Source organism: Phascolarctos cinereus, unplaced genomic scaffold (genome assembly GCF_003287225.1).
Source record: "Phascolarctos cinereus isolate Bilbo 61053 unplaced genomic scaffold, phaCin_HiC Scaffold_726;HRSCAF=1367, whole genome shotgun sequence".
In the NCBI taxonomy this organism is placed as follows: domain Eukaryota; kingdom Metazoa; phylum Chordata; class Mammalia; order Diprotodontia; family Phascolarctidae; genus Phascolarctos; species Phascolarctos cinereus.
This window is the reverse complement of record NW_027556098.1, coordinates 377,432,995-377,453,948: the sequence shown is the minus strand read 5'-3', so window position 1 is coordinate 377,453,948 and position 20,954 is coordinate 377,432,995. Positions and strand designations below refer to the sequence as shown.

The 20,954-nt window shown below is 45.1% G+C and overlaps 1 protein-coding gene and 1 non-coding gene across 2 annotated transcripts in view; both read left to right on the top strand.

Annotated features, from left to right (window-relative positions):
• Positions 1 to 20,954, top strand: part of EPHB2 (EPH receptor B2) — a 134,892-nt gene that overhangs the window by 32,696 nt on the left and 81,242 nt on the right.
• Positions 1,848 to 1,953, top strand: LOC144454622 (U6 spliceosomal RNA). Its single transcript, XR_013483135.1, has one exon. It is a non-coding gene; the product is annotated as a U6 spliceosomal RNA (small nuclear RNA).

Genomic DNA, 20,954 nt, shown 5'->3' with positions numbered 1-20,954 from the left:
GGGGGGGGAAGGAATGACTAGAAAGCAAATCATCGAAAAAAAGAATATTTATTGAATGAATGATTAATTGATTGAAGGTTCCAACTCAATATGAATCAATGGTATAAAATAGCATCCAAGAAAGCTGGTGTTCTCTGCTGCATCAGGAGAGGTCTAGTTCTCTAAAGTAGAAGGTGATAGGCCATTGTATCCTGTCCTAGTCAGACCATATCGTGTTCAGTTCTGGGAGCCATATCTCTGGAAAGACTGATATCAGCAAGCTAAAGAGTAACAAGAGTCGTAAAGGACCTTCACTGATGATCATTGAACCCGTGAGGCTGATGAGATCACCCAAAGCGGAGGGACTGAGCCAAAGGGTACTGGATAGGGTATCCTTGATGCATAGGGGATGGAACAGAGATTATAACACAGCAAAGGAGACTGAAACAGAGTAAAGGAAGAAATTAAGGAGAAATCAATATCACAGAAATTCAGAGTGGAAAGACTATGGAGAAGGAGGGGATTTTCAGTGATGTAAACCCAGCAGAGAGGTCAAAAAGCAGAGTCATGAGATATGATCATTACTTTTAGCAATTAGGAGAAAGTGTTAACCTTGGAGAGAACAGTTTCAGGCACATGGCAAGGTCTGAAGGTGGAATGTAAGGGGTTAAGAAATGAGTAGAGGGTGAAAAAGTAGGAGCTTTGGGTGTTCTAGGAGTTTAGCTGTGGAAGGGAGGAAAGATTTAGGAGGATGGCTTGAGGGAAGATTAGGACCAAATGAAGGTTTTTTTAAGCTGAGAAGGGATGGATGGAATCAAGGACACAAGTAGAGAGAGAGACAGTTCTTCATAAGAAGACCTTCTCTTCCTCTGAAACCAGAGCAAAGGAGGAAAGATGGGTGGGGGATTAATAGGATTTGAGGTATAGAGTTGAGTAAAGAAGGAATCCATGGTGGATGGCCTCAGCTTTCTCAGTGAAGTATAAGACAAGGTCCCCTCCTGGGAGAGAGGGACAAGTGTTGGGTAGCTGATCAAGTCACTTACTGTATGCCAGGCATTCTGCTGAGTGCTGAGGATACAAAGAAAAGCAAAAATGTGGTCCCTGCTTTCAGCCGTATTTTCTTCTCTTTCTTTTTTCTGGACGTGGCTAATGCCAGAATTTGTTTTGCACAAATATACATATTTGGTTTTTTAAAAAGTATTTTTTCCAATTACATATAAAAACAAATTTGAACATTCATTTCTAATAAGATTTTGGGTTCAACTATACATATTTGTAATGGTTTTGTCCTTGCCTTCTTGATGGATAAAGGAGGGGAGAGGGGAAGTAGAGAATTTGGGAGTGAAAACAAAATCAAATTGAGTTTAAAAACAAGAAGATGGATGAGGAAGTAAGGGGCAAGATTGTGAAGGGTTTTAAATGCTGACTGGAGGAGTTTATATTTGATCCTGGTTTTAATAGGGAGGCACTGGAGGGTATTGATGGGGCAGGGTGACATGGTCCAACCAGGCTTTCAGAAAAATCATTTTGACAGTTGAGTAAAGGGTAGATTGGAGTAAGGAGAGACTTGAGGCAGGAAAACAGAAAGCTATTGCAGTAGTCCAGATGACAGATAATGGGGCCTTGTGCCAGGTGATGACTGTGTGCATAGAGAGAAGGTGCCATATATAGGAGATGTTGACAAGGTAGAAACGCCAAGACTTAAAAATAGATTGGATATGTTGCATGAGTGTGAGTGAGTAGTAGAAGATGATAGCAAGATTGCACGTCTGGGTGACCATGTTTCCCTGAATAGTAATAGGAAAGTTGAGAATAGGAGAGGGTTTGTGGAGAAAGAGTTCTATGTCGATTCTGAGAAGCTTATGGGAGAGCTTGATACAGCAGCACATCTTCTAAAATTGGAACAATACAGACAAGATTAACATGGCCCTGTGCAAGGATGATGTGCAAATTTGTGAAGAGAAGCTTACAGGACATGCAGTTTGAGATGTCCAAAAGGCGGGTGATATGGGACAGGTTTATGGCTCAGGAGAGAAGTTGAGGATCTGGGACTCATCTGCATGGGGATGAAAATTCAACCCAAGGCAGCTAATGAGATCACCAAGTGAAAAAATAGAGAGAAAGAAGAAAGAGGGCTAGACAGATCTGTGGGGGACACCTGTGTTTATTGGGCATGACCTAGATTGGGGGTTGGGAACCTGTGGCCTTAAGGGTCCTAGATGAAGATCCAGCAAAGGAGACTGAGGAAGAGGGTTCAGCCAGCCTCCAAAGAGGGCAGTGTCACAAAAGCTTAGAGAGGACAGATACATATCTGCGAGAATATTCCCAAAGGCTGCAGAGAGGCCACCGAAGAATGAGGGGTGAGAAACAGCCATCAGCCTTGAGAGTTAAGTGATCACTGGGAACTTTGGAGAGAGCAGTTTTAGTTGACCGATGAGGTCAGAAACCAGACTGCAGAAGATTTAGGAGACAGAGGAAGAGCAGACACTGGGCGAAGGGGGCTTTCTCAAGGAGTGCATCCAAGAAAGGAAGGAGACTTATAGGACAAGGTATGGCAGGGATGGATGAATCAGGTGAGGGGTTCTTTTTTTAAGGGTTGGGGAGACATGGTGGTATTTATAGGCAGCAGGGAAGGAGCAAATAGAGAAGGAAAGAGCAAAGGTTAGGGAGGGAGTGGTGCAATCTCCTGGAACAGAAAGGTGGGAATGGTATCAAGGTGAACGAAGAAGAGTTTGCCTTCCCAGAAAGAAAGGTCATCTCTTCATATAAGATATGTGAAGGAAGAGACGCCTGAGATGAGAAGAGGAAGAGGGAAGATGAGGGCTCTCTCTACAAATAGCCTCCATTTTTGTGTGTGTGTGAATTATGAATCAAGGTCCTCAACCAAGAGGGTACCTTGAGAAGAGATAAAGATGTTTTGGGACAGATTCCATGGGGAGAATGATAGGGAATTAATTGAGAAAGAGGAGAAGGATTGATAGGTCAATGTTGAGATTAAGTAAATTTGAAGCAGACCCCAACAGCATAGTTGTGTAAGTTCAGAAGCACATGAGTAGAAGAAGAGAGGGATGGTGGAGATAATCCAGGGTCTGAACTTGAAAAGGGTTGGGCAGCAATACAACAAGGGGACAATAGATTCAAGTGTAGGGGACAGCGTCAGGCCAAGTGGACTGGAGAGTGGGGCAGTGCATAGAATTGGCCATCAGCTTCCACATCAACCTGTTGGGGGGAAGGGAGGGGAATTCATTGGAGGCTAATTCCTGCAAAGAAATTCCATGAGCTTCCTCAATGCCCAGAGCTCCGATTACAGGCTTTTGCTAGCTCTCAGAACAGTGGCCAGGGAATGTTGCCAGGAAGAAAGAAAGAAAAAAAAAGCCACTAGGAAAGCAATTTGCCCAAAGCAGAGATTGACAGTCTTTCCTGAGCGGGGTCCCTCTGCCTCCCTCTCACATTCCACCCCCATTCAGCATGGCTGTTGCTGGGGAAAGTGGGCAACTTCAGCTGGGCACCAGTTCCCATTGTCAGTACAGAGGCAAACAGATCTGGTGCCTAGAGGGCCCCAGAGAGGGAATTGAGAAGCCTGGCAGCAAGGTTGCATTGGGCAGGGACCAAAGCATGCACAGCTCTGGCCAGGTCTTGTCCTTTGAATGATTGCTCGGCCACGTGGTCTGACAGAAGAGGAGCCCAGGCTTTCTTTCGTTTCCTCATCTGGAAAATGAGAAGGTTAACAAGAGGTTCTTTTAAGTCTCTCTGGGCACCTACATTCTTCTATGGCCCTGTCACATTCTCTGCTTCTAGCACTGACATTCTGTGTGAGAAGGTTCTTTCCACTTCTGGCATTTTATGGCATTCTCTGTTTGTTCTAAGGGCTCTCCCAGCTCTGACATTCTGTGTTCTAAGAGCCCTCTCAGCTCTGACATCCTGTGTTCTAAGGCCCCTCCCAGCTTTGACATTGTGTGTTCTAAGGCCTCCCTGCCCCAGCTCTAAAGTTCCATGTTCTGTATATCTTGCATAAAACCACCCGTACTGTGCCATGCCACAGTAACAAGGACAGACCATTTCACTAAAGTAGCCTTAGGTTGTTTAAGGTACTGACAAAGGAGGCCAAACCCAATCCCCACCCCTAAAAAAGCAGCAGGGCCTTTGGGGAAGCAGGAGCTGACAGAGTTTACTAGATCTCCCAGCAAGAGACCCAAGCTAGGCAGAGGGGAACCCTGAGATATGCTTTAGCCTGGTAGGGTCTTCTCCTGAATCATTTCTTCAGGACGAGGCATCATTGTTTTCATTTTGGATGGAGCAAGGTGGAGAAGGGACTTCCCTTGCTGACCACCATATCTCAGAATCTAAGCACTCATGAAAAACAATTTGAGGGAAAGATCATTCTACAAAGGTCATAGGGCACTCAAACCTGTGCCCAGGCACCCAGAGCTGTTTCTAGGGTACATACAGCAAAGGGGTTTTAGACTAGACATTCCCTGAGGGTCCTCCCAGGACCTCCTAGCTCTCTCACATTTCTGTGTTCTGAGCTCCTTCCCAGTCCTAATGTTCTATGTTCTAAGGTCCCTTCCTGCTCAGACATCTAATGATTCTTCTCAGCTTCCCTCTGCATAAAATGAGGGTCTTGGACTCAAGTGACCTCTAAAGTCCTGTCTAGCTTTAAATCTTCTGCGAGCTCAATGGGAACTATTGAGCCCTTCTTCCTAGTACAACTTTCCAAGCCATTAAAAATATTTTTTCCCAATCCCTTGACCTGCTCCAAGTTCTCTCTTGACTCAGTTTTATAAGGCTGGGTCCTTATACCTAGACATGATATTCTAAGAAGTTTGACCAGTGCCTCAAATGTATTATGTGCTCACACACACACACACACACACACACGTATGTAAGCATATGTATATGTGTGTATATGTATATAATGAATTTTATCATGAAATAATATTATGTATGTGTATCCCAGTATCCTGAGTGCTGTCTTAACCACATTATTATAACATAGGAGCAAGAAGGGACTTCAAAGGTCATTGAGGCTGAGTGCCCTGCCTCACACAGATGGACATCAAAACCCTGGAAGACTGATGGAAGCCAGTTTGATTCTTAATCATCTCTGGGAACATATTCTATACTGCCCCCTCGGACTCTATTATTGCTGCCCATTAATTACCCTTTTTAATTTCTTCCTCTTGTTTAACCAAATGCTATTGCTATAATTTAAATGTAGTTCCCCTTGTGTGGTGAGAGAGAGACAGAGAGAGAGGGAGAATGGAAGAGAGGGAAAGAGGAAGGGGGGAAGAGAGGGGGAGGAAGAGAGAGAGAGAATGGAAGACAGGGGAAGGAAGAGAGAGAGAGAGAGAGAGAGAGAGAGAGAGAGAGAGAGAGAGAGAGAGAGAGAGAGAGAGAAGCTAGTCTAGAGTCTGCGGAAGAGTACTGACTTGGACTCAGTAACATGGAACTTTGTCCCAGCTGTACAACTAACTACTACTAACTCTCTTTGTGACCTTGAACAAATTACTTTACCTCTCAAGACTTTGGTTTCTTTTCTGTAAAATGAATTAATAATCTCAGGTCTCTTTCAGCTCTGTATCCTGAGGTCTCACACAGCTCTGACATCTATATTCTTTTTTTAAAAAATTAATTAATTTTTAGTTTTCATCATTCACTTCCACAAGCTTTTGAGTTTTAAATTTTCTCCCCCTCCCTCCCTGCCTCCCTCCCCAAGATGGTACGCAATCTGATATTATAGGCTCTACATATACATTCCTATTAAACATATTTTCACACTAGTCATGTTGTAAAGAAGAATTAGAACCAATAGGAGGAACCACAAGAAAGAAAAAACAAAACAGAAAAAAAAAAGAGAGAGAGAGCACACAAATAGTATGCTTCAATCTGCATTCAGATTCCATAGTCCTTTCTCTGGATGTAGATAGCATTTTCTATCATGAGACTTTAGGAGACTGACATGTGTGTGTGTGTGTGTGTGTGTGTGTGTGTGTGTGTGTGTGTGTGTATGTGTGTGTGTGTGTGTGTGTATATATATATATATATATATATATATATATATATATATATATTCTAAGGGCCCTTCCAGTTCTGAGATCCCATGTTCTAAGGCCCCTCCTAGCTTTGGGCCGGTTTCCTCATATGTAAAATGAGAGGGCTGCCCTCAGCCTCTGAGGCCCCTCCCAGTTCTAAAGCCAGGATCCTTTGATCCTAATATAATATCGTGTGATGTTGGGAACCACTGAGCTCTCAGAAGTGGATGAATCCCAACCTTCTTCCCTCCTGGAGGCCAAAGGAATGGACAGTCAAAGCTGTGAATTGATGTCTTGCTGCCCCCCCTGGAGAGGTGGTTAGGGAATGTTGTGTGTTTTTTTTCTGAAAGGCAGAGAAGCCTGCCTGGTGTTGGGAGGGAAGAACAAGGTGTCCTTGTCTGAAAGAAAAGAGGAGAGGGGGAATAGAATTTGGGGAGAAAAAGGGTAAAGAATCATAAAGGGAAGAACATTTTCAGAGAGATAACAGACCAGCGGGGAGAGGCCCGCAGAAGAGAAAAGAGACTTTGGGTGAGTTCATATTATGGGGGTTGATCAGTGGAGCCTCCAGTCATTTTGATGAATCTCCCAGTAATCTAAGTGAAATTACAGGGTGTGGACTTTGATCATTAACGAACTTCCCATTGGAGGGACACATTGGCTCTAGACTTTTTCTGGGAGAACATAGAGGACTCCCTCTGATCAGTCCCCATTATTGAAGGTCTTGAATCATGAAAGGGACTGGATTTGAGGAAATGGGGCAGGGGGAGGAGACAGAGACATCTAGGTCTAACAAGGGCACCAGGAATTCCAACCATTCAAGCTTTCCAAAAATGGACCAACCTGCCTGAACGGTTGAATCCTCTGTCATTAGGAGTAGTCACTGGGACCATTTGCTGGACCTGTTATAGGGGGAGGGGAGGGGATCCCAACATGAAGTAGGAACTGAACCAGAGGACCCCTAAGGTTCCTCTTCAAGAGGGATTCGAGTATCCTTTGCTTCTCTTTAGCCTCCAAAGACATACTGAAAAATGCATTTTATTATCTGACTTATAAGTGTGTCCCTGTGGAATCCTCAACTTCTAGTGATAGAATAGTTACTGACGATCCAAGATCAGCCCCAGTGAATGGCAGAATGACTCACCAGCTGAGCATGAGAGTGATGGGAAGCAGACTCCTAGCCCGGAGGTCACTGACAGTTTCCCTCCTCTAGTGTTGCCAGCAAAGGGGGAGTGGGGATGGAAGGTGGGGCAAGGAAATAGCCAGGGTCCCTAGGAACACAAAGCTGAGTCTGCCTCTCATACTCCAGGATCCTGTAGGATGATGATAGGAACACAGCATTTAAGGCTGAGTGGGGCCTTGGAGATGATGTGTGCCAGCTTAGCCAATACCCACAATAAGTGGCAAAGATAAGATTCAAACACAGGCCTTCTCTACTCCACGCTGCCCTCTTCTCCTCCAACCCAAGTGGGCTTGATGGGATGGGAGGAGGTGTCCTATGCTTGGAAACTATCAGAGTCAGAGGATATAAAAGAGCCCAGCTCCTTTCAGAGCCCCCTTCCTGTTTTCTCTATCCCAGGGCCCTCATAAGGTCATCAATCTCCTACCTCCATGCCTTTGTATGGGTTTTCCCATATGTCTGTGTTGCGGTTTTTCCTTATTTCCACCTTTTAAAATCTTAAGCTTCTTGGAGGGCTCTCCTCTGATGTCGCCTCCTACAAGAAGCCTTCCTTCCCTGGTCCTTCTCTCTCTCTTTGTTTATCTTGCATCTGCTTATCTGTTCACATATTGAATATTGGAGTAGTGATATAAACTCTCTATAGGCAGGGACTGTATTTCCCTGGAAGTCTTTAAGCAGAGATTAGATGACAACTTATTGAGTGTGTTATCATGGGAAATTCCTTCCAGGAAGGATTGGACGAGGTGGTCTCTGAGGTCGCTTCTAACCCTAGCTATGTGACTAAATCACTTAAAGTCCCTGTGCCTCAGTTTCCCCATCTGTAAAATGAGGGGGTTGGACTAGGTCATCTGTGAGGTCCCTTCCAACCCTAGCCATGTGACTAAATCACTTAAAGTCCATGTGCCCTAATTTTCCCCCCTGTAAAATCAGGAGGTTGGACTAGGTCATCTCTGAGGTCCTTTCTAGTTTTAGATCTGTAATTCCACTACTCTAAAATTCGATGATTCACCTTTGTTTCCCCAGCACAGTGATTTACACATAGTAGGGCCACCCATAGATGCTTGAATTAATCTAATAACAGCAGAGACTTTGGAGAATATCTGTTCCACACCTCTCATTTTACGCTCAAGGAAATCAGAGCTCAGAAAAGGAATGAATCTCGTCTGAGATCCTACTACTAGTAAGCAGCAGAGCTGAGAGTGGAACCCCGGACGTCTGACGCCAAACCCTGGGCTCTGTGGGATTAGAGCCCGTCCCATGTGGGGGCTGTACTCTAAGTGCTTGTCAAGTTTATGGGCTCTTATGTTTATGGGCTTTCAGGGAGGCTTTCAGGGAGACCATGCTCTCCCCCTTTTATAAAGTCTGAGATAAGAAAGGGTTCATGGGATTAGAGACTTGTCATCAGGGCAGCTTTGATGTCTCCACTCAGTTTTTTTCTCTCTTAAAACATCCATGAAAAGCCTGAAACAGCTCCCCTAATAGTAAACACACTTTCTCAAATAAAGGAGACAATTCAGGAAGAAGCCGTAAGAAAAGAAAGCACGGTTAAACTAGATGGCTCTGAAGAAGCTCAAGTCCCAGCAATTTGTTGTAAATTCCCCCATGACGCTGACCAGAGATCACTTGTGCCATAAATCTTGCTGTTGGCAGAATCCTCGACTTTCAACCCTTCGGATAAAGTGAGGCGTTGGACTGCCATAAAATTGTTTCAAAGTCATCTCAGAAAAAGATGACCCCTGGCCCTCCCTGTCCTCCCTTGACACCCCTCTGTGGTCCTGTACTGGACCCTATCTGGTTCTCTTTTGGACCTCTGTGGGATCCTAGGAACCAGAAAGTGCTCAGAAATGAATGGATTCTATCCCATTACTGGGGCCAGGTAACTATTTTATGTCATTGAAACAAAGCTTATGCCTCGCCTGGGACTCCTACCACCATGGTGGCTCCTGGAGCCTTCCCGTTGCATTCAAGACTTTCCTGATCCATTGGTCAATCAACAACCACTCATTAAACACCCTACTGTGTGCCACTCTGGGGAGGCAAAGACAAAAGAGGAACGGCCCCTGCCCTCACATCCATCACATTCTAATAGGATAGATATTCTAGTGGAGATAGAGCCCTAGACCTGGAGTGAGGAAGTCCTGCGACTGAATAGCTGGGTGACCCAGGGCAAAAAAAACCATTCAGCCTTTCTGAGCTTCAATTGTATCATCTTTGAAATGGGGACAAAAATAGCACTTACCTCCCAGGGTGGTTATGAGGATTGAATGAGATAAGATTTGTGAAGCACTTTGCAAACCTTGAAGCACCACATAAATGCTACCCATTATTATTATTTCACATATGACTATGTACAGCATATCTATAAGGTCATGTCAGGAGGGAAGGCACTAACATCTGGGTGGGTGGGAGGAAGGAGATCAGCTTGGGCTGAGTTTTGAAGGAAACTGGGCATTCCAAGAAGTGGAGGTTAGGAAAGAGGGCATTCCAGGCACGGGAAACAGCCGGTGCAAGAGTGTGGAGACAGGAGATGGAGAAATGGAGCATCCTTTGTAAGGAATAGCAAACAGTCTCCTCTTTCCTAGCAATCTGGATCACTGATTCCTTCCAGTCTAATGTGAGGTGGAAGTGAGGAAACGAATTCCTGCACTGGATTATTAGCCCGTCTCTTGCCTTCATCCCAGAATCTAGGTTGGGGGCCTCTGGAGAGTGGGAAGAGCCCTAGGTTTGGGGTCAGAAGGTCTGGGTCTGTGATGCTTACTCTCTTTGTGATTCTGGACAAGCCACTTCAATTCCCTGAGTGTTCCCCCATTTGTAAAATGAGGTGGACCTGTAAGGCACATCGCAGGTTTAGATTTCATTATCCCCTGAGAAACCCTCAGTATGGACCCAGAGAATGTGGGTTCACTGCAGAATCAAGAGGACTTTGTACACAATAACAGCCACCTTATGCAATGACTAAGATTGTTCAACTGAACCCTTCTCAGCATTACAGGGATCTAAGACATCTCCAGAGGCCTCGGGATGGAAAATGCTGTCCACATCCAAAGAAAGAACTATGGAAGTCGAATCGCTCTCACTTATTTTTACCTTCTGTTGAGTTTTGTTTCCTCTTTCTGATGGTTCCTCCTATTGGTTTTAATTTTTACTTACAACTTCACTAATGTGAAAATATGTTTAATGGGTATGTAAATGTAAAGCCTATATCAGATTGTGCGCTGTCTTGGGGAGGGTGGTGGGGAGGAAGGGGGAGAAAAATTTTAAACTCAAAAGCCTATGGAAGTGATTGTTGATAAGTCAATAAATTAATAAAACTGAAAAAAAAAAAGGATGTGGGTTCACTCTCAGACCTGGTTGCAGTTGCTGTTAGGGACCTTAGATATAATTCAGTCCTACTCTCTCATGTTACAGATGAGGAAATTGAGGCAGTTAGGTGACACAAGAGACTCAGGAAGACCTGAGTTCAAATTTGGCCTCAGATACTAGCTACTGTGACCCTGATCAAGTCACTTAACCTCTGTTTGCCTCAGTTCCATCAACTGTAAAATGGGGAGAATAACAGCACCTATATGATAATGGCAGCTAGGTGAGTTCCTGAGTTCAAATCTCAGTCACTTGCTAGCTTGTGTGACCCTGGGCAAGTCACTTCACCCTGTTTGCCTCAGTTTCCTTATCTATAAAATGAGCTGGAGAAGGAAATGGTAAGCCACTTCAGTATCTTGGCCAAGAAAACCCCAAATGGGGTCATGAAGAGGTGGACAACAAGAAGAAAAAACCCAGTACCTACCTCCTAGGCTTGTTGTAAAGACCAAATGAGATATTTATTAAGTATTTAGCACAATGCCTGGCACAGTAGGTGCTTAATAAATACTTTCCTTTTTCCTTCTTTCTTTTCTTCCTTCCTTCTCAGGGAGGAGAAATTACTTGCCTGGCACACAGTAGGTGCTTGATAAATGCTTGTTTCCTTTTTTCCCTTTTCTTCCTTCTCAGGGAGAAGTGACTTGCCTTGCACACAGTAGGTAATAAGTGCTTATGGATAGATTTATTTCCCAAGTAGTCAGTAGTAGAGCTGAGATTCCTACCCAAGTTTCTGGTTCCAGATCCTTTCTACCATATTGCAGAAAGAGATTAGCGCTAAGTAGCCTGAAGTGATATCTTGGGAGAGAGCCTAGGCCAGGAGGAAGGATGACTTCATGGCTCCGTAGGTACCATGTGTCCCTTTGCATCGAGCATAGGACTGCTGCTAGATGTGTTCTTTGTCAATGGGCACAATCATTCCTTCTCCGTCACAGTGGGGCTTTGTCAGCTGCCTGATCTGAATCCACAGCACCCCAAAGCCAGCTGACTTATCTGCACACATCTGCAGCGTTGAGCAGTCTGGTGCTTTTGGAGGCAGTGCGGAAAAGGGGAAAACGTGCCAGACTTGGAGTCAGAGGCCCTGAGTTCAAATTAGCCAATTACTATGTCTGTGCCCTTGGATGGGTCACTTAACATTTTCAGACCTCAGTTTCCTCATTTGTAAAATGAGGGGTCTGGACGGGATAACCTCCGAGGTCCCTTCTGGCTCTAAATCTAAATGCTTGATCTTTCTGGATGGTCACAGATTTGTCCGTTCCTAGGCTGATAGATAGGGGGATTATTTCATTTTGGTCTTTCCATACTCCCTCAGGAAAATAGTAACTGGCATGCAATAGGTGCTTAATGCATGCTCGTTGATTAATCAGCTGTTAGAGTTTGTTCCACATTCTCCAAGATGCCCAAGAAAGAATTTTCTATGAATAGGAAGAATTAGAAACAGAAGGGAAACAAAATTGTCAAGAGGTGGCTTTTCTGGACCATCCTCACCTTAGCAAGATGCAGTACTCAGAGCATCGTTCTGATCTCCGAGGGTAGATATGAGAAGAATGGGTAAAAGTTACAAGCTTTAGAGCTATCAAAAACTACCTTATACTTTTTTTTTTGAATATATTTTGTGTGTACTTTTGTATGCTACAACCCCCCACCATAGAATGTAAGCTTCCTAAAGGCAGGAACTGTTATATTTTTGTCTTTCCATCTCCAGCATCCAGGGTAGGGCCTGGCATATAGTAGGCATTTAATAAATGTTCACTGACTGATAGACTGTCTTGGGAATGTAAAATAAATTTAAAAATGGATAAATAAATGAAACCAAAACAAAACAAAAAAAGTATACTAGGCTCCACCCCTCTTTCCTCTTTAGGCCTCATAGCCACAGTCAAACACACTGTAACTTGACTCTGAAATAGTGATATTATTTTGGTCCTCTTCAAGAAAGAAAGATAATAACCGATTAACCACCCAACAGCTTAATATATATTAGGACATTGCTTCAATATGAAACCCGGTCCTACCTGAATGATAAACCTTAGCTACCTTTTTTTTTAACAGTTTCCAAACAATGTCTTACACTCAAATATATTTTAAAATGTTGTAGAATCATTTCACATGTGTCTGACTCCTCATGACCCCATTTGGGATGTTCTTGGCAAAGATACCGGAGGGGTTTGCCATTTTCTTCTCCAGCTCATTTGACAGGTGAGGAAACTGAGGCAAACAGGGTGAAGTGACTTGCCCAAGGTCACACAGCTAGTGTCTGGGGTTAGATTTGAATTCCAGAAGAGTCTTCCTGACTCCACACCCAGCACTCTATCCACTGTGCCACCTAGCTGCCCCCACCTTTTAAATAGTTCTTATCAAAAGTTCTTATCTGAGGAAAAGTGGGTGGAAGTTTAAGGAGGACCTCAAAGCTTCGGGAAAATGGATTGGGGTGGTGACCAGCCTGTGAGTGGGAACGCCTTAATCTAATTAAGGTCATTATCTGTCTTCACACTGGACCAGATTGAGTGGTTTAAGAAAATGATTCCCCAGGAAGCACTAACATCCGAAGTGACCACTGTTCTACCTGATGAATCAGCCCTGTTCACTCAACTCTCACCTACACTGTGACCCTGTTTTATCTTACCATGGAATTTTGTCTTGGAGAGGACTGTAAATTGTAAATCAAATGGGAAAATGGCTCTTGTCAGAGAGATATGCAAAGGAAAAGTGGATTCTGTCTCTTCCAATTGTCTAAGTCAATTAGTCAATAAACATTTATTAAGTACCTACTGTGTGCTAAGAGCTGGGTATTCAAAGACAATCCCTGCTCCGAGGAGCTCCGGTCTAATGGGAGGGGTAGGTGAGGGGTGAAAAATACAAATGACTATCTATACACAAGAAGAGAATAAACATTTATGGGCAGCTACGTGGTGCCATAGTGCGTAGAGTGCCAGGCCTGAGTTCTCATCTTCCTGAGTACAAATCCAGCCTCAGACACTTAGTAGTTGTGTGACCCTGGGCAAGTCACTTCACCCTGTTTGCCTCAGTTTCCTCATCTGTAAAAAGAGTTGGAGAAGGAAATGGTGAACCCCTCCAGCATCTTTGCCAAAAAAAGATCATGAAGAGTTGGATGTAACTCAGACGGCTGAACCACAAGAAGTACCTGCTGCGTATGAAGCACTGTGCTGGGCACTTTACAATGATTATTTGTGGTTTTTTTGTTTTGTTTTGGTTTGGGGTTTTTTTTTGGCTAGGCAGTGGGGTTAAGTGACTTGCCCAGGGTCACACAGCTAGTTAGTGTTATGTGTCTGAGACCGGATTTGAACTCAGGTCCTCCTGAATCCAGGGCCGGTGCTCCGTGCACTACACCACCTAGCTGCCCCTACAATTATTATCACATATGTTCCTCACGACAACCCTGCAAGGCTGGTGCTGCAATGGTCCCCATTTAGAGTTGAGGACACTGAGGTGAGCCGTGGTTCAGGAATTGGCCCAGGGTCACCCCGTCTCTGGAAGCCTTGTGCTCCAAAAGAAGGCACGAGATGGTTCTTCCACAGACCACTTGTTGAATATGGCATTGTAGAGTTTGGAGTAGACTAGAGAGGTGCATGCTGGAACCCTTGCCAACCTTGAAATGCTGTGATTCTTTGAGTCATAGGATCCTGGAGTTGGAGGGCATAGAAACAGAATATCAGTGTTAGACAGGGCTCTAGGATCCAGAATGTCAGAGCTTGGAGGGCCCTTAGAACACAAGATGTCAGAGCCGGGAGGGCCCTTAGAACACAGGGTGTCAGAGCCGGGAGGGACCTTAGAACAGAGGATGTCAGAGCTGGGAGGGCTCTTAGAACACAGAATGTCAGATCTGGGAGCAGCCTTAGGACATAGAACATTAGAACCCAATGGGGCATTAGAGAGTAGGATGTTAGAATGATAGAAAGTCCAGAAAGGGAGAGGGATTTGTCAAAAACAGACCTGGTGACAAACAGAACCAGTACAAAACTTAGGTCCTCCGACTCGGTGACCCCCAGGGGCTCCTTTACTTCCCTGCATTCTCCTGGCCACTCTTATTTCAGTTTCCCCATCAGAGTTACTCCCAGTGCTTGGAGCTGACCTCCCCATCTAGCTTTCCTGTCTCAGCATTGCAGGTCCCAGCCGTGGGGAGCACATATGTTAAGCACATCCCTCCTACACACCCCTGACGAGAGATGATCATGAGTGTCTTGCTGCCTGTTCAGACAATAAGAATGTGCTGTCTCGTGATAGCCCTTAGGAGGCAGGGGGCGGGCACTGATGCCAGGGTGGTGTGGGAAGAGCCCTAATTGTGAAATCAGAGGACTGGATTTCCAGACCATACTATGTGACTTCATGTCTGTGGAGGGCAAGTCCTATAAATCACTTCTGCTCTGGGCCTCAGTTTCCTCATCTCTAGAATGAAGAGGTTATCTAAATCTAACCATTGAATATTGTGGTTGGAAGGAATCCATCTTCCCACACTTAGAAAAATCCCAAATGCCTGGCACAGTGCTGCTCACACAATGCACACTTTATACATGTTTGCTGAATCCAAGGCCCTGGACAGCCTACCTGGCAGATGGTCAGCTAGCTCATGCCTTCAGTGACAATGACTGCAAATTCTTCTGAGGCGATCCCTCCATTTTTGGATGGTACTGAAATTTGTTCCGCAGTAAACTTCATCCTATTAGCCCTAATTCTAAGAACCGAATCGAGGCTAATCCCTCTTCCCCATGACAGCCCTTCAGACATTTGAAGATGGAAACATGTCGTCCCCACCCCCAACTCTATTCAAGTCTTTTCTTCCTGAAGCTAAGCTTGCTTCAAACCATCCTCACTTGACATAATTTCCTGATCCCTCCCCAGCCAAGTCACAGGAAAGACCCGTTCCGTCTTATCCATTTAGACCTATTGTCCCTTGATATGGTTGGACTCGTTTTGCTTGTCCCTACACTGTAGAACTAAGACCGGCAAGTGGAAATTGGTCGAAGTCGTTTGGGGCTAGACGGGTAGAAACTTCCTAAAAATGAGAGCTGTCCAAAAGTGGTGAGGGTTGTTCTGGGAGACAGTGGGTGCTCCCTCATGGGGGTCTTCCAGGAGGAGACTGGATGACCCATTGTCAAGGATGTTGTAGAAGGGAGTTCTGTACAAGTATGGTTGGATGGATGACGTCGAAGGACTCTCATCATTTGGAGATGCCATGATCCCCATCTGAATGCCAAACTGACCTGATTTGATTCAATATTAAGGAGTTTTAAGAAGAGTGAAACCTGGGACTGCTAGGTGGCACAGTGGATAGAGCTCTGGCCTTGGAGTCAGGAGACCCAAGTTCAAATCTGGCCTCAGACACTTGACACTTACTAGCTGTGTGACCCTGGGCAAGTCACTTAACTCCATTTGCCTCAACAAAAAGCAAAACAAAACAAAAAGAAGAGTGAAATCTAAAAAAAGAAAGGACATGGAGGGGACAGGAGAGCTGTCTTTGGGTAGAAGAAGGGTTATTCTAGATCCTGCTTGACCCAGAGAGGGTGGAACTAGGGTTAATGGGTAGAAATTGCAAAGGGACAAATTTAGGTGGGTTTGGTGTAAGAAACAAAACAAAACACTTCTAACAGTGAGAGCTATAGGAAAAGTGGCACAGGCTACCTTCGGATTAGGTGAGCTCCCCTTAGCTGGAGGTGTTTAAGGAATGTTGTAGAGAGGATTCTTGCTGAGGTGCAGACCTCTAAAGTCTCCTCCAATCCTGGGATTCCCTGGGATCCTCCTAGAATAGGATACTGTGAACTGAACCCCAGATACCTGGATAGAGGAAAGTGGGCCATTCCTCCTCCTCATGAACACTTCCCTCTCTAGTTACGCAGCCTGAGATCATGTTAGATTTCTTAGCCACCACATCACTTTACACAGCAGAAGCACATCAAGCTTGTGGTCCACTACAACCCCCAGGACCTTTTCAGGTAAACTGCCAAGAAGCCTGTTCTTCCTCCTGGCTTCCTTCAAGTCTCAGCTAAAATTCCACATTCTTCAAGAAGCCTTTCCTAGTCTCCCCTCAGGCTGGTGCCTTCCCTCGGAGATCATCTCCAATTTGCCCTGCATATACCTTGTATATACATAATTTTTACAGATTGTCTCCCCCATTGGACTAGAAGCTCCTTGAGGGCAGGGACTGTTTCTTGCCCTTCTTTATATCCCTTATCGTTGTGTCTTTCATATAGTAAGTGCTTGATAAATGGTTCTTGACTGGCTGGACTCTTCATCCTGGATTTGGGTATTTGATTTATTATTTATATGAAAGAATGGACTCACACTTAGGATGTACTCAAAGGATCGTGGGTGAAGATGGAAGGGACCTTAGAGGTCATCTAGTCCAACGCTCTCATTTTACAGATGGAGAAACTGAGTCTCAGAGCAGGGGAAGGGACCTACCCAAGGTCACACAGGTAATAAATGTAAAACTAGACTATAAACCTTTATCAGGCAGTTGTAAGGAAAGTCCTTTGTAAGCCTTAAAACCCTGTGGACATGTGAGTTGTTATTATCATATGATTCACTCAACCAGGAGGAAGAGCATTTTGGCACTTTCTTTACCACCTGAGTTGGGCCCTTCCCTTCTCCCTGCTTCAATTCCCAAGGCTGTGGGCTGGAGAGGTCAATGCCAGTGAACTGTAAAGTATAGTTTTCATTGGTATTCAAGTCACTGTCTGCCCCAGGCTTAGGTCAGCTTAGGTCAGAAACTCAGCCAGGTCCCCCCTTAGTTAGTTAATATGAATTGACTAAGAAGGAGCTAGAGCCCAATACTAGCTCCTCCCCCCAAAAAAAGTCATAGCCCAATTTATGGGAAGTTTACAGTCTGGTTGGAAATACAGTCATATGCAAACAGACCTCATGGTCCTGTACCCTCCACAAATGACAAGGAGTGTAGCCTTGTAATTAAACTGTCCCCTGGGCCTTCATGTCCTTCCTCACGTGAATTAGACCACCTCTCCCAGTTGTACCTACTTATAGCGGTACCTGCACATAGTAGGTGGTCACACAGCAAATCTGTCGGCAAATTGGCAAAAACGGAAAATATCTGATCAACATAAAATGTAGTGAGTCAGTATAGCTCCAATACATGGATGCAGGAAGGGGGTATACAATAGAGTGAGCATGGGGTTGATAATGGGCAGCTAGGTGGCATAGTGGATAGAGAGCCAGGAAGACTCATCTTCCTGAGTTCAAATGTGGCCTTAGACACTTCCTAGCTGGGTGACCCTGAGCAAGTCACTTCACCCTGTTTGCCTCAGTTTCCTCATCTATAAAATGAGCTGGAGGAGGAAATGGCAAACCACGCTGGTATTGTTGCCAAGAAAACCCCAAATGGGGTCATTAAGAGTCAGACATGACTGAAAAACAAAGGACAACGTTGTGGTTAATAAGTGACGCCTTCCTTGAGGCATCTGTCTTTGGGCTGGTTCTTTTTTAACATTGGTTCTGGAAGTCCCCAGTTGTGTTGAGGTAGTCACAAATTGCCACCTCCTATAGGAAAGAAACATGTCCCTTTAACCAGTAGATTCTTAGACTATGAGGACATCAAATGTTCCAGCTGGAAGGAATGCTAGAACAGAAAATTCCTGGGTTGAAGGAGACTTTAGAATATAGAATGTCAGAGCTAGGAAGGAGCTTGGAGATGGAGATGTTAGAACAGAGCAGAGCTGAAGGATCCTTAGATCATCGGATGTCAGAACTCAAAAGGACCTTGGAGACCGTCTAGTCCAGCTCAGATTAATTTGTCTGGGAAACACTTCACAGCATCAGATACATTGACAGAACTTATAGATGCCGGTGATTGATGGGATGAGGGAAGAGAATGTTGAAGTAGGAGGGACAGACTGGCCCCAGAGAGGAGTTAATTCTGTAAGTGCCAGGGTGCTTTAGCCTTGTGAGCCCTGATAGCGACATAGCTACATTCATCAACAATAGACTTACACCAGACAGTTGATCAAGAAGCCTTTACTATGTGTCAGGCTCTGCAACAGGGGCTGAGGGAACAGAAAGGTAAAAAGCCGCCCCTGCTGTCACAGAGCTTCCAATCTAATGGGGGAGACAGCCTGCGAAGAACTTATGTACCAACAAGGTATAGACAAATTGGAGATAATCAACTAAGGGAAGGCAGTAGAATTAAGGGGGATCAGGAGAGGCTTCTCATAGAAGATGAGATTTGGGCTGGGACCCGGAGGAAGCCAGGAGGCAGGGATGAAGAGTGAGGCCATTCCAGGCACCGGCGATAATACCCAGAGTTTTGAGGCTGATGAGTGTCTTGTGTGAGGGACAACAAAGTCACCATATTGCAGAGTATGGGAGGGGGAGTGAAGTGTAAGGACACTGGAACATAGCCCCTTTGCACCAGGGCTGGAGCATCTAACCATCCCTCCTCCCTCCCAGTTAATCATTCTTCTTCCCATTGTCTGGTTCTCCCTGAGAACCCTGCCCGGTCTTAGGGAAGAGGATGTGCATTGGCTTGATCATTGGATTGCACATTTGGAGATACAAGGGACCACAGAAACCATCTAATCTAACCTCTTCATTTTACAGTTGAGGAAACTGAAGCCCAGAAAGTGATTTGAACCCATGGCCTTTAACTCAGATTCAGCCCTTTCCCCACTGTTCCACACACCCCTACCCCCTAGTTCTGTTCCCCAGATCTACCATGAAATCACCGTGTGACTTTGGACTAGGCAATCTATAAGGGGTCCCATCCAACCATATTTTCTTTGTTCTAACATTCTCTGTTCTTTCTTCTCTGATGCTCTTTGTTCACAAATTCTATATGTTAAGATCTCTTCCAGATCTTGAAATTCTTGAGGAGACAGGGGAGGGGGCTGGATTATTGCTGATTGGGTTGAAAAAATAAATGACTTCTAGCTGAAAATCTCCTCTCTCTCTCTCTGTCACTTTCTTCAAGGAAACAGAAAGAGGCGGCCCATGGGGCCCACACAGGGCCCCCTTGGTCCCAGGCAGAGAGGAAGGGGTCGGGCCAGTCACTGGAAGGTATATGTGGCAGTTGAGTCCCTGGGGGCTTTCACAGGCAGGCAACCTCTTTGTCTTAACAAAGATCACTGAGCAGGTAAAAAATTCCAGGCATGCTTTCTTCTGACAGCTAATTGGGTCCTTTATTAATGACCTGGTGCTTTCTCCAGGGCAGGTGGAAGAGGGTGGGGGGTGAGGAGGAAGCCTGGGCAGGGAAACTCAGAAGAGAACTTCCCCACAGGTGGGGATGATGACTAAATGTCTGAGTTCTGCTGGAGGGGAAGGGCTCTAAGCAGGTGACCCTGAGAACACTGCCCAGCAGCTGAGCAGGAGGAAGAGAGGGCTTTCCCAAGGACCGCAGAGCTCCTGAAGCAAAGGTGTCTGCTCAAGGAATGAGGCCACAGCTTTCCACATTCCTGGTCCTGGTAGAGTAGCCCAGCAGGGTTGTATGTGACTGGAGAGGAGCACTGTATACATATACATATATTACACGTGTATGTATGTGTATGTGTGTGTGAATGCATATAGAGAAAGAGACAAAGATAGAAACAGGAGAGACGGACAGATGGATGGATAGAAGAAAGAGAAAGAGAGAAAACAGAGAGAAAGGGAAAACAGAAAGAAAAAAGAGAGAAAGCACACAGAGAGAAAGGGAAAGAGAAAACAGAAAGAGAAAAGAAAGAAAACAGAAAGAGACAATGGATGTTTTGGAAAGATGGCTGGATTTGGAGTCAATATGCCTTGGATTCGAATCCCAATGCAGCTACTTAGTAGCTGTGTGACCCTGAGCAGATCATTTCTCTTGTCTGGGCCCCAGTTTCCTCATCTGTAAAACAAAGGGGAGGAGGGATGGACCAGATGACCTCTGAGGTCTCTTTCAGCCTGAATTCCTATAACCTCAATCATAAGCCATGTCCACAGAGTCGGGTAGGAACAGGGGACTGTCAGGCAGGCCTGTGGTGAGCTCCACCACCTGTCAATACAGCTTCCAGATGCGTGCAGCAGGGGCTCCCCTGTAGCCAGATATGTCGAGCATTAGGAAAACATCCGGCTTCACCTCTGGCGGGTTTGTAATGACTGTTTAATGCTTCAGCTTAGGGGCATCGGGATTGCCCAGAGAGAGGTTTCTGTGCAGGCAGGCCCAGGCCCAGGCCCAGCGGGGCGTGTCCAAAGCCCTCGCTGTACGGAGCATCCTGTTTCCTTCAGTACACCACAGAGATTCCTACCCGACGGGCTAATAATAAGTAAGGATAAGAAGAATAACTCACATCTCTCTAACATAACCGTTTACAAGGCACTTACATTCGTTAACTTATCTGATACTCCCCTGCCTATAGCAGATAACTCAAAATAACAACCTTGTGAAAGAATGTTATTACCTCCATTTCACAGATGAGGAAGAGTGTGCT